This window comes from Peromyscus californicus, unplaced genomic scaffold (assembly GCF_007827085.1).
Source record: "Peromyscus californicus insignis strain IS unplaced genomic scaffold, ASM782708v3 Scaffold_24__1_contigs__length_46423439, whole genome shotgun sequence".
Lineage (NCBI taxonomy): Eukaryota > Metazoa > Chordata > Mammalia > Rodentia > Cricetidae > Peromyscus > Peromyscus californicus.
The window spans coordinates 16,282,310-16,294,535 of record NW_026294535.1 but is presented as its reverse complement, the minus strand read 5'-3'; the positions used below and the strand labels follow the sequence as shown (position 1 = coordinate 16,294,535).

The 12,226-nt window shown below is 38.3% G+C and overlaps 1 long non-coding RNA gene across 1 annotated transcript in view; it reads left to right on the top strand.

Annotated features, from left to right (window-relative positions):
• The window catches only part of LOC128119721 (uncharacterized), a 102,617-nt gene extending 94,146 nt beyond the window's left edge, over positions 1–8,471 (top strand). The window contains exon 2 of the long non-coding RNA XR_008221640.1: positions 1,237–8,471. This is a non-coding gene — a long non-coding RNA (uncharacterized LOC128119721). The remainder of the gene's footprint in view (positions 1–1,236) is intronic.
• The last annotated feature ends 3,755 nt before the right edge of the window (positions 8,472–12,226 follow it).

Sequence of the window (12,226 nt, the reverse complement as noted above, 5' to 3'; positions counted from 1 at the left end):
AATGATTAAAATACTTATATCACAAAAGTCATGGGCATCTTCCTTAGGAAATTAGACTGATGTGTGTGTGTGTGTGTGTGTGTGTGTGTGTGTGTGTGTGTGTGTGTGTGTGTGTTTGAGAGAGAAAGAGGTTCATGAACTGAATCAAGCCATCTAGTCAGTTCAGTTTGGGGGAATAGAGTTTAGTAAGCCATTGTTGCATCTAGATCTCCCATCTATGATAAACAAACAGAAAAGGCAAAATGTTTTATTATTTCAAATTTGATGCTATGATTGTAGTGGAGAATATGGTGAGGACGGACTCCTAACTTCATTTCTGAAACTAGATACTGGATACAATTATAACCCAGTTGAGCAATTATACATGCAGAAGGGATGGTAAAATAAGGACAGGACTGTGGGGACCCTAAAACAGATCACATACACTGTTGTATTTTTTAAATGTACTTTGTTATATTAAAATTATTAAAGCTTTTCTTGCCAATTTTAAGTAACGCTAGTTAACACCTGCCATCGTATGTGATGGTTTACAAAGCAGAAATGAATAAATTCCACCTCTACTACTACTCTGCAGCACCTGGAAGGCACTGTTGCAGAGTAATATACTATTTTTTTTTGCTGCTGGCTCTCTTCCTTCCATATTTATAATTGTTGATTTATTGTCTGCATTTATAGTTTGATTAATATAAATTTCAGCAGAATTTATAAAGTCAGTACAAGGAAAAGATCAACTGTGTTTTCTCAACTTATATTTATCAGTCATTCCATATGTAAATGTATATCCATTTATCATCTATTATCAGTCTATCACTGATCCATATATATAAAGAAAAGGAGGCAAAAGGACTTCTGATTAAAAAGAAGAGATTCAATTGGCCTTATTTATATACAATGTGATTCATAGGAATAAGTTTCCCATAAAAAACTAACTAATAAAACCAACTTCTACAATCAATTAAAAGGAGAATTCATAACATCAAAATATCAGCAATAAACAAATAGAAAGCATTATTAGAAGTACAAAAGCATTTATAGGAGCTCCTCTAAACTAAAATATGTGAAGTAAATATTTACCAAATGTACAAAAATAATCTTCAAACTTAAAAATGCTCATGATATAAATTTAAAAGAAAAAAACATAAAGGGGAAACATAACTTTGTCATGGAATGGAAGAATAAGTATTGTGCATCACTATTTCGCTAAAGAAATTGCCAATACTTCTTGTCCAATTCTAGGAAATCTCTCTGTAGTCATACTGAAAGATGGTAATAGAGGAAGACATCACTTTGAGTAGCTGTTCATAAATGGAAGAACCTTCCTCAGCACTGAAGAAGCCAAGAAAGACATCACAGCTGTTGCTTTAGCATATGAGAAAAAGAATCATTGGAGGAAACAGAAAAAGATCTGCCCAGGTTCGTTGCAACCCCCAGTTCTAAGCTGCAGAGGTATGACTTTCAGTTTGAATGAAGGAGAAAGAATACAGCATGGGTCTTAGATTTGGAAGCCAATATTGAATCCAGAATGGAGAACATCAGTACCTACAAGAGTCCCACGATCCCTGGCTGAAGGCCAGTGTCTGTAAAGGAAGCCTCTGAATTAGCATCTATCTGATAGCACGGGAACTGCCAGAGTTAGCCCAAACAAGAGCATGGAAAAAGACTCCATTCATTTGAAGATGGGACGAACAAGTATGCCTAGGACTTTACATTCAAGGAAGCGCTTACTGCAGTGAAAATGAACACCTAGCAAATATCTGTAAAACAGCTGCCCATGCCAAAGCTGATGGACATGGGCTCTGGCCCCAACCTGTTAGAGTCATGAGGTCCCAGTGGGATGGACTTGTATTCTAACCAGCACTACTTCTGGCAAATGCAGATTTCTTCAGACACAACTCTGGACTCCAGAAACATGGCCCTGGAGCCTATCCTTCTGTTTGTTGTTAATGGTGGGCTCTGATGATCCACTATGAACTTGTGTTGTAGATCTGGGAGTTAAAAGGCTTCCAGGTTCGTTTTTACCACAACTCCAACAACCACAAAGGAGAAACCCACTAGCTGCTTGGGAAAAGAGAAAGGGGGTAAATGTGAGTGATGGCGAAGGGCCCTAGAGCCAGACTCACCACCAGAGGGTCCCACATCAGAAGAATTTTATGGCTCCTGACCCAAGAATGGAATTAGGAGATAAGGCTGGACCCATTCCAGCCTGAAGTAGGGATTTGGGGATACAGGACATCCCTTTGAAACACAGCCTCCCTCAGTCTTGAATAGCACACTACTTGTAGATTTATGACAGACTTGGTGTGGAAGCGCCCTCTAGTGATGAAATAGCTGCATTTAACAACAGGCTCAGAGAAAAGCATCCAGGAACCCTTAGAAACAAACATGGATTACGAAAATGAGAACATATAGCTAATCTTTCAGTATGTGTATGTCTTTATTTTTGTATTTTCTCTTATTGAAAATAGTTTTTTTTTCTTTTTTCTTTTTTTTTTTAGGTTTTTTGAGACAGGGTTTCTCTGTGCAGCTTTGCGCCTTTCCTGGATCTCGCTCTCTAGACCAGGCTGGCCTCGAACTCACAAAGATCCGCCTGCCTCTGCCTCCCGAGTGCTGGGATTAAAGGCGTGCGCCACCACCGCCCGGCGAAAATAGTTTTTTAATCAAGAATTTTTTTATTCATTTTATATACCAATCATAGATTCTCCTCTCTTCCCTCCTCCCGCCCACCCCCAGCTTTCTCCCTCAATCCATCCCCTCATCCCCTTCTCCGAAAAGATAAGACCTCCCATGGGGAGTCAGCACAGCTTGGTACATTCAACTGAGGTGGGGACAAGCCGCTCCTGCTACATCAAGACTGTGCAAGGTGTCCCATCATAGGTAATGGGCTCCAAAATGCCAACTCATGCATCAGGGATGGACCCTGATCTTACTGCCAGGGGGCCCCTTAAGCAGATCAAACTACACAACTGTCTCGCTTATGCAGAGGGCCTAGACTAGTCCCATGGAACCTCCACAACTGTTGGTCTAAATGTCATGAGTTCCCACTAGTTTGGTTTGGTCGTCTCTGTAGATTTCCCCATCATGATCTTAATGCCCCTTACTCATAGAATCCCTCTTCTCTCTCTTTGACTGGACTCCTGGAGCTCAGCCTGGTGTTTGGCTATGGATCTCTGCATCTGCTTCCATCAGTTACTGGATGAAGGCTCTATAATGACAGTTAGGGTATTCACTGATCTGATTACTGGGGTAAGTCACCTCAGACCCTCTCTCTACTATTGCTAGTTATCTCAACTGGGGTCATCCTGGTGGATTCTTGGGAACTTCCCTAGCACCAGGTTTCTCTCTGTCTCCATGATGTCTCCCTCTATCAAGGTATCTTTTCCATTGCTCTTTCATTCCATCCCTGTTCCAGCTTGACCATCCCATTCCCTTATGTTCTCATCCCCCATCCCCTGCCCTCCATTGCCCACCCCTCATCCCCAGTTTACTCATGTAGCTCTCATTTATTTACCCTTCCCAGGGAGATTCATGCTTCCCTCTTTAGGTCCTCCTTGTTAGTTAGAGTCTCTGGAGCTGTGGGTTTTAGTCTCATTATCCTTTGCTTTACATTTAGTATCTACTTATGAGTGAGTACATACCATGTTTGTCCTTCTGAGTCTGGGTTATTTCACTCAAGATATTTTCTAGTTCCATCCTTTTGCCTGCAGATTTCATGATGTCATTGTTTTTAATTGCTGAATAGTACTCCATTGTGTGTATGAACCACATTTTCTTCATCCATTCTTCAGTTGAGGGGCATCTAGGTTGTTTCCAGGTTCTGGCTATTATGAATAATGCTGCTATGAACATAGTTGAGCAAGTGTCCTTGTGGTATGATTGAACATTCCTTGGATATTTGCCCAAGAGTAGTATCATTGGGTCTTGAGGTAGATTGATTCCTAATTTTCTGAGACACCACCACACTGATTTCTAAAGTGGCTGTACAAGTTTGCACTCCACCTGTAGCACAAATCTTAAAGAGTCTTGTTAATAAAAACAAACCTGGAGCCAGGTATTGGGGTGAATGCTGGAAGATCAGAGAAGCAGAACAAGCCACAGTCACCTCACCTTGCCAATTCCTCAGCTGATCCTGTTTCCTCAGACTGTAAGCTTCTGAGTCCTCATCCAAATAGATCTCAGCTGAACTGCTTTTCGAAAGCCTGAAAGCTTAACCAGCCTAGTTCCTGGTTTTCACGCCTTATATACCTTTCTGCTTTCTGCCATTACTTCCTAGGTTTAAAGGCTCTTGTTACCATGCCTGGCTCTTTCCAGTGTGGCCTTGAACTCACACAGATCCAAATGGATCTCTGCCTCCCAAGTGATACGATTAAAGGCATGTGTGTAACCATTTTCCAGCCTCTATATCTAGTGGCTGTTCTGTTCTCTAACCCCAGATAAGTTTATTAGGGTGCACAATATTTTGGGGAACACAATACCACCACACCCATCAACAGTGGAGGAATATTCCCCCCTGCTCCACATCTTCTCCAATATTAGCTGTCTTCAGTGTTTTTGATCTTAGCCATTCTGACAGGTGTAAGATGGTATCTAAGAGCCGTTTTTATTTGCATTTCCCAGATGACTAAGGATGTTGAGCAATTCCTTAAATGTCTTTCAGCCATTTGAGATTCTTCTGTTGAGAATTCTCTGTTTAGCTCTGTAGCCCATTTTTTAAATTGCATGTTTTTTTGTTACTGACTTATAGTTTTGTCACACTGTTCAGAGTGGATATTTGGTATAATGTTATTTTAAGAATCATTTGTGGCTGACCACTTTCTGTATCCTCAAGAGTGTTCCATGTGCTATGGATTCAAATGCATGTTCTTTTGGTGTTAAATGGCATGCCCCTCCAGCTTAACTAAGCTTTGACTGAATGGTCCGCTCCTTGTTGAAAGTGGGTACTCATGTCCCCTCTTCTTACTGTAATCTACTGGAGTCTATCTATCCTTTAATTCTATCTTTGTTGCTTATTTTTATATACTTGGATACTGGACATATACAATTAACTGTCATTTCCTCTTCTTAAATAGACTCCTTTACAGAGGGTTACAGGTATGTGTCACCTTGCTTGGTCATTATAAGTTATTGACAATGATAAATTTTCCAAATCCATACTATAAAGCCTCAAAATAGACCATTAAACAAGTGGAAAATTATAACTCAATGTCCCTTATGACTATAAATGTAAGCTAGAATCTTTCAAAAGTACACATGGTCCAGCAGCCAACTGAAATGATTGTTCACCATGATTATGTAAGATTCATCCCAGGCCTGCAGGATGAGTCAACATATGGAAACCAATAAGCATGAAGCACTACATCAATTAGGATGAATAACAGAAATATGAAGACCATCTGAATGATGAAGAAAAGACATTTGGTAAATTTAAATAAATTGTTGTGATAAAAAAATGCTTAACAGATTGGTGACAGGGTGGATATAATAAAGTCTACATACATTAATGCCAGCGTTAATTCACACTGAATGGGGGAAACCGAAAAACTGGAAGGAAATGAAGATGCTCACTTCATCACCTTTATTCAAGTCTTAGCAGAGAAACAGGGCAAAAGAAAGAATGAAAGTCATTCACACAAGAAAGAAGGGAATTCAGCCGTTACTATACACAGATGGCATGATTCTACGTGCAGGAAAATGTCAGTGACTCCACCACAAATGATTAGAACTAGTAAACAAATTTAACAAAGTTATGGGCTAAATATACAACATACAAAACCTACAGCATTCCTATGCACTAAGAGCAAATGGCATGAAACAGAAATTTAAAAAAAGAAAGCCCCATTCACAGTAGCTACTAATCTTACACTACCTAGACACAAATTTAACTAAAGGGGTGCAAAGTCTTCAAAATGAAAACTTCTGTATTAGTTACTTTTCTGTTGCTGTGATAAAACACCATGGCCAGAGGAACTTAGAGAAGGAAGTTTATTTTGGCTTAGGGTACTAGATTAATAAGAGTCTCTCATGGCAGGAAGGTGTGGCAGGAAGCAGAAGGAAGCTGAGATCTCACATCTTCTAGTGCAAGAAGTTGCTCGAGGTTTTTAATCTCAAAAGCAGGCTTAACCACCTAAATCACATCAAACAGCACCTTTGACTAAGTGTTCACATTCATGAGACTCTAGGAGATATTTTTTTTCTCCCAAACAGGACAAGTCTAAAACGTTGCTGAAAGAAAAAAAAAATTAAGACAACCCATGATAATACCTGGAAAAGTCAATGTGGTTTGTAGATTAAATACAGTTTCTGTCCAAGTATCAATGACGTCCTTAAAAGAAGAAGATAAAGATTTTGATAAATGTATACAAATAGGCCTGTGTTCAGAAAATGGTTACAAGAGAAATCTCTGCACCTTCCTTTAAAATTTTTTCTGAACATAAACTACTTTAAAAATGTTTTAAAATAGTTGAAAATGGAAATTGGATAAAAAAGACAGATTTTTTTAAAATTTATGCATTTTTCCTCAAATTTGAATAAAAATCATGCCTATTTTAAAATAGAGAAAAAGTAGAAAAAATATTCAGAGATTTTTGTCACAAATCTCTTATGGCTATGTAATGAAGTGGTGCTTTTGAATAAATAAATATTAAATCTGTGCTTTCGCATCACATTTAATTTCATAAATTCCATAGTGCCAAAGCGATTATTTTCCATACTCATCATTGTCATAATTTTCTTGCTTAGGCAACTTTTCACTTCTTTCCAGTAATTTGAAGTATCACGTTATTAAAAATGATGGAGGGCGTGGTCAAGAGAGTGAAAGTTATGCTGGTATTCCCCAAAGGAGATAGGGGACAAAATCCCCATTCCCAACTTGTGATCTCTAGTACCAAGAAGTTCTGTTTAGAGTGTATACAACTTTACCTCATAATTTCCAGAGAACTAAAGATAAGCATGTGTCAAAATTTTACCTACTTCATTGAAGAGGGAACTAGCAACTTGGAAAGGCAAGCTCAAATTACATTGGGAAGAACACAAGTACTTTTGGCAGAGAGAAAAGCAGACTTCAAACCAGAATGCTAATTTAAATACAAAACCGGTGTAGACACTGAGCGCTCTCAGGTCAGCCAATCTAGCTGAAAGAGTGGACTCAAGGTTCAGTGAGACAGCCTATCTCAAAAAGATAATGAAGTATGACGGAGGAAGACATGTGGTATAAAACACTGACTGACAAATATCCATGAATAGGTTAGCACACATGCATGTGCATCACACACACACACACACACACACACACACACACACACACACACACACACACAGAGTCACCCATGACACTTTTCTTTATTATCATCAATGCAGTTAGTTTTGAAAGAGCCTTTTCCTACCAGGTGATTGGAAATGTAGTTGGTATTATTTTCACTATAAGATAATATAACTTGCTTTCTCTTGTATGACCATGTGGTCCAAAAAAATAGATGGAAGCATGGTCACAGGTCTGTAGACCTTTTGCAAAGAGGGATAGCACCAACTATTGTGCTCATATTTAATTATAACTTTAGGAAAGGGATTCCATAATCAGAACTCAAATCGTCATAATTGGTGCAAATTGCAGCAGCATGCACTCTAGGTCTTGAGAGATCATCTTCCCAATAAGGCTGCTCCCCTCTGAGAGAGACCAGGAAGGTTAATGTCCCCTGAGAATGACCATTTCCCCACTGTCCACCTGCAACAAATCATAGCTCTGTGTTCTGAAAGAACAAAGCCAAACTCAAGCAAAACAAAAGAAATCCTAGATTAGGACATTTTGATGGTGGTTTCTCATGTATGTTAGTTACTCCCAGGATAAGCACGTATTTCTTTGTATTCTGGCTGGCTATAGCATTCACAGTTGATGTACAACATAGAAAGAAGTTTAAGTCTAAAGAATGCTGCTATTTCATGAGCATCTTCTAACTTCCATGGCTGGTCCAAGCAATTTATTCACAAGGAGGCCAACTTTCTTCAAAACTTAGAGAAACAAAGGAATAAAAATGCATTTTTTTAAACTTTGAATTTTCTTATCTGAATTTCTAAGTAAATCCTCAACTGTGGGGCAAGTGGAGGTTGGTCCCGTGGTAGAGGGACATTGGAGATAGAGAGCTAATTTAGAGGTTTGGCTCTAATGAACTTCTCAGAGCAGAGTATAACCATGGGGCTTTAGTACTTTTGTGCATATGCCTAGCACAGTTTGTATATTAATAAATAGCAGATTCACTGAGCTAAATTTTTTAATGACCAACAACAAAAAGTTGGTTTTGACTAACTTTGCCAGATTAATGACTGAATTATCTTTATTCTCGATAGTTTATGATGTAGTTGTATCACTGTTATATGAAACAGATCACTGAAGACTATTCAATGAAAAATATATTTAAAAAAAAACTACAAGGTGGATATACTGTTTTCTAGATGTTGAGACGGTCTTCAAATTTAAATTTTTTTTTAAAAAATTTTCCCCCATTTCTATTTATTTATTTATTTATCTATTATCAGCTTGATACAGTACAAATTCTTATCCTAATAGTGAAATTGTTGACTGAGGCTTGCCCAGTAATTGAGTAAAACCAAAACTTATTATAAACCACAGTCATTCTAGGGTCCCCCCTGCTATATAGCTTCCCTGGTTCTGTGGGTTGCAGTCTGATTGCTCTTTGCTTTATATCTAGAATCCACTTATGAGTGAGTACATACCATGTTTGTTCTTCTGGGTTTGGGTTACCCCACTCAGGATGATATTTTCTAGTTCCATCCATTTGCCTGCAAATTTCATGCTGTCGTTGTTTTTCTCTGCTGAGTAGTACTCCATTGTGTATATGTACCACATTTTCTTAATCCATTCTTCAGTTGACGGGCATCTAGGTTGTTTCCAGGTTCTGGCTATTACAAATAGTGCTGCTATGAACATAGTTGAGCATGTATCTTTGTGGTATGATTGAACATTCCTTGGGTATATGCCTAAGAGTGGTGTGGCTGGGTCTTGAGGTAGATTGATTCCCAATTTTCTGAGAAACCACCATACTGATTTCACTAATGACAGTCAATGTTGGAGAGGATGCGGAGCAAACACTCCTCCGTTGTTGGTGGGAATGCAAACTTGTACAACCACTGTGGAAATTTTTAAATTTTGTTATGGCTTCTTTTCCTAAGTAAAAGTTCATGTTAATACTCCGTTGTTAATTTGCAATTTTATAGTATTTTTCTTCAAGAGAAACCTTAAAATGAACTCTCAGAGCTCATAAAACTTTGATCAAGCCTTTGTTCTAATGATTCTTCAAAGCCTATACTATCCTCTGGGTGGCTCCTAGTGACTTTTCGTAGACAGTATTGTGTCTGATATTCTTAAATCCCTTACAGAACTGATGGAAAAGTAGATGTCACCACTTAAGCTCGTTCTTCTGTTGACTAGCATGTTTTATATTGTCATTAACCTGATATTGATGAGATATTCAAGTTGTTTTCTTTTAAAACACAAGATACCAGGTGTTGTCAGCAGTACTAAAGGTATTCAGGTTTTCTTTTATTTCTGTGAAATAATCAATATACCTGTAGTACATGTATAAACTCAAGGGGATATTTTGCACATAATTGGTCACTTGGTGGGAGACTTTTTCCACAATCAATGAGAACATGAAATGTTGGGATATGCTCAGGTTGATTGATACAAAGATTGATACTCCCAGAAAGATGAGTTTCAACTTTGTACAGTATTATCGCCAAAGTGACAAACTTTCACTTTTGTCTGATTTTTTAGTGGAAGGAGTGTCTCAGACCCAATCCAAACTCAATAAAAAGGATTTACAAAGGGTGAATTCTAGAAGTTTAACTCATTGGAGTCAAGAGATATTTACTCCGCTGAAATATTGAGGCCTAGTGGCTCTTGAGAGAAACTGACTGAGAACAATAAAGGTTTTTACATATCAAGGTGGAAGGTAAGGTGGAGGAACATTCCTGAGGAGGCAGAGAACTGTGTGGAGAGGAAAAAAAAAGGGCAGCCATCTTTCTGTAGAGAGACAGAACAGCATGGCAGGAGAGGATGACAGAGGTTCCATAGAGGGTAAGCAGAGTTTTCTGAGTGCCAGGAGTAGAAAGTACTGGAAATGGAGAGTGAGGAAACGGAGGACATAGACGAGACTGGAAGCATAGGAGTTTAGTCATTAGTAGGACTATGGGCTAGGGAACTGGACGGAACTGATGCTGTGTGGACAGGATTTCATCCCAGAGAAATGAAGTAGACGGATAAAGAGCTTGGTGTATTTATATTTATTCTCATCCTGAATGCCTGACGGAGCTATAGCTGTATTGATAGAATTTTTCCTTAGAGGAATAAAGTTAACAGACATTAAGAGCATAGTGTACATAGATTTTTTTTCTTCCCTCAGATATACCACGCCAGACGTAGTGAAATCCTCAGGACCCCTGGGTATTCAATATGATACTTTCAAAAGAAAGTTATTTTTTTTGCAAAATAGGAACCGATTATGTACACACAAATATCTATGTATATATGTTCAGACAGACAGTGAGAGGGAACTCATGAAGACACCAATAGTAATGCAGTATCACTAGAGAGCTCATTACTCTGATTACTGTCCTCTATTTGGATAATGAACTTCCCAGAGCCCACTGAAAAAGAATCATTGGAACGAAAGAATTACATTAGGTCCCCAGTATAATATATGGTTAATTTTCTTCATATAAGGGGATGGGATTTTTGCTCTGTCTCTTACCAAAGGACTTAAAATATTCAGAGACAGTTTTGACTGTCTTACATGGAGTACCAACTTGGGTATGCAGTAAAGTTCCTGCACTGAAGGAAGGAGTATAACATGCTTAGCCTTTCCAACAAAGTGCTTTGATATCTAACTCAGCAGTGTCTTGGTTAAAATTCCTGCTTGAGATACAGAGAAGTATGAGTGTGATCCAAGGGACTGGTGTGATTTGCACTTCAAAACAAGGAATAGGCTCGCATTTCAACGAGCCTTTCCACTTAACCATTTAGAGAGCCATGGGATGGGGTGCGAGGGGAAGCCACGGGTGTGCACTGCTCACTGTTTTAGGAAGGAGGAAAGCCTTAAATGCTATAATTTCTGAGTGTTCTTCAAAGCAGGAAAGCAGAAATTTTCAAGCAAATGATTAAAAAAATGTAAAATAAATGCAGCTCCTGACTATTCTGTAATAACAAATATGTGTTATACTTAACTATCTGAGAAAATAATCTTAATACTTCAGAGTAATATTGTCTTTGCTATTAAACACCATTAGGTGTTAAAGTGTTCCTTATCAAGATAGCCCAAAATAAACATGAGTCTAGTAAAATTCCTAGAAGATGGAAAGTATATATTGAATGTTCATTGATTTGGAATTGAGAATGAGAGAAAATGTCACAAGGAGGGCTTCAGAAGTACTAAAAGCATAAAATACGGACGCTACAGAAATGGTCCTATGGTTGAGTGCTTGCTGCTCGTCCAAAGAACTCAAGTTCAGTTTCTAGACCTAAGTCCTCATGCTCACAACTACTTCTAACTCTAGCTCCATGGGATCTAGACCCTTCTTCTGGTCTCTGTGTGTACCCTAGGATGTGCATAACAAACTACGTTGATGTTTAGCTAATGAGCAGCTGGACTGAAAATACAAGAATTAACTATAGTCAGACTGAGATTGAAATATCAGGCCAGTTTGAAATTAACAATACCCTTTTCCTTGTTTCTTTATTTTATCTATTAGCAGAATGTTGGGCTGTGTTTAGTCATTTCTGTTATCTCTTTTAATCCTAGTTAAAATATTTCAGGACCTTGGCATAGCCTGGTTCTGGGCTTGTAGATCCATCCTCATGTTTCAAAAAGCTGATTTTTCATGAACTTATCCTTACCTGTTACCCAACTCTCCATTTTCAGTTTTAGTAATAAAAGTACTACTATTCAATATAGAGTCAGAAGATTCAATCTCGATATAATTTTATAGTCAAAAGATAGCTAATTACCTATAGTGATGTTAAAAAATTAACATTACTTCAGATAGAGACAGTCATGGAACCAATGTGTCTTTAATATATCCAGAACTGCCAAAGACTTAAGATAATTACTGTAACTGCAGCACATGGTAGTTCAAAATGCTTGTCAGCCGGGGTAGTACTGCTGCTCTAGTTGGTAGCATGAACCTTGGAAAACAGGGCCTGAAAATGAAATATGAGGTG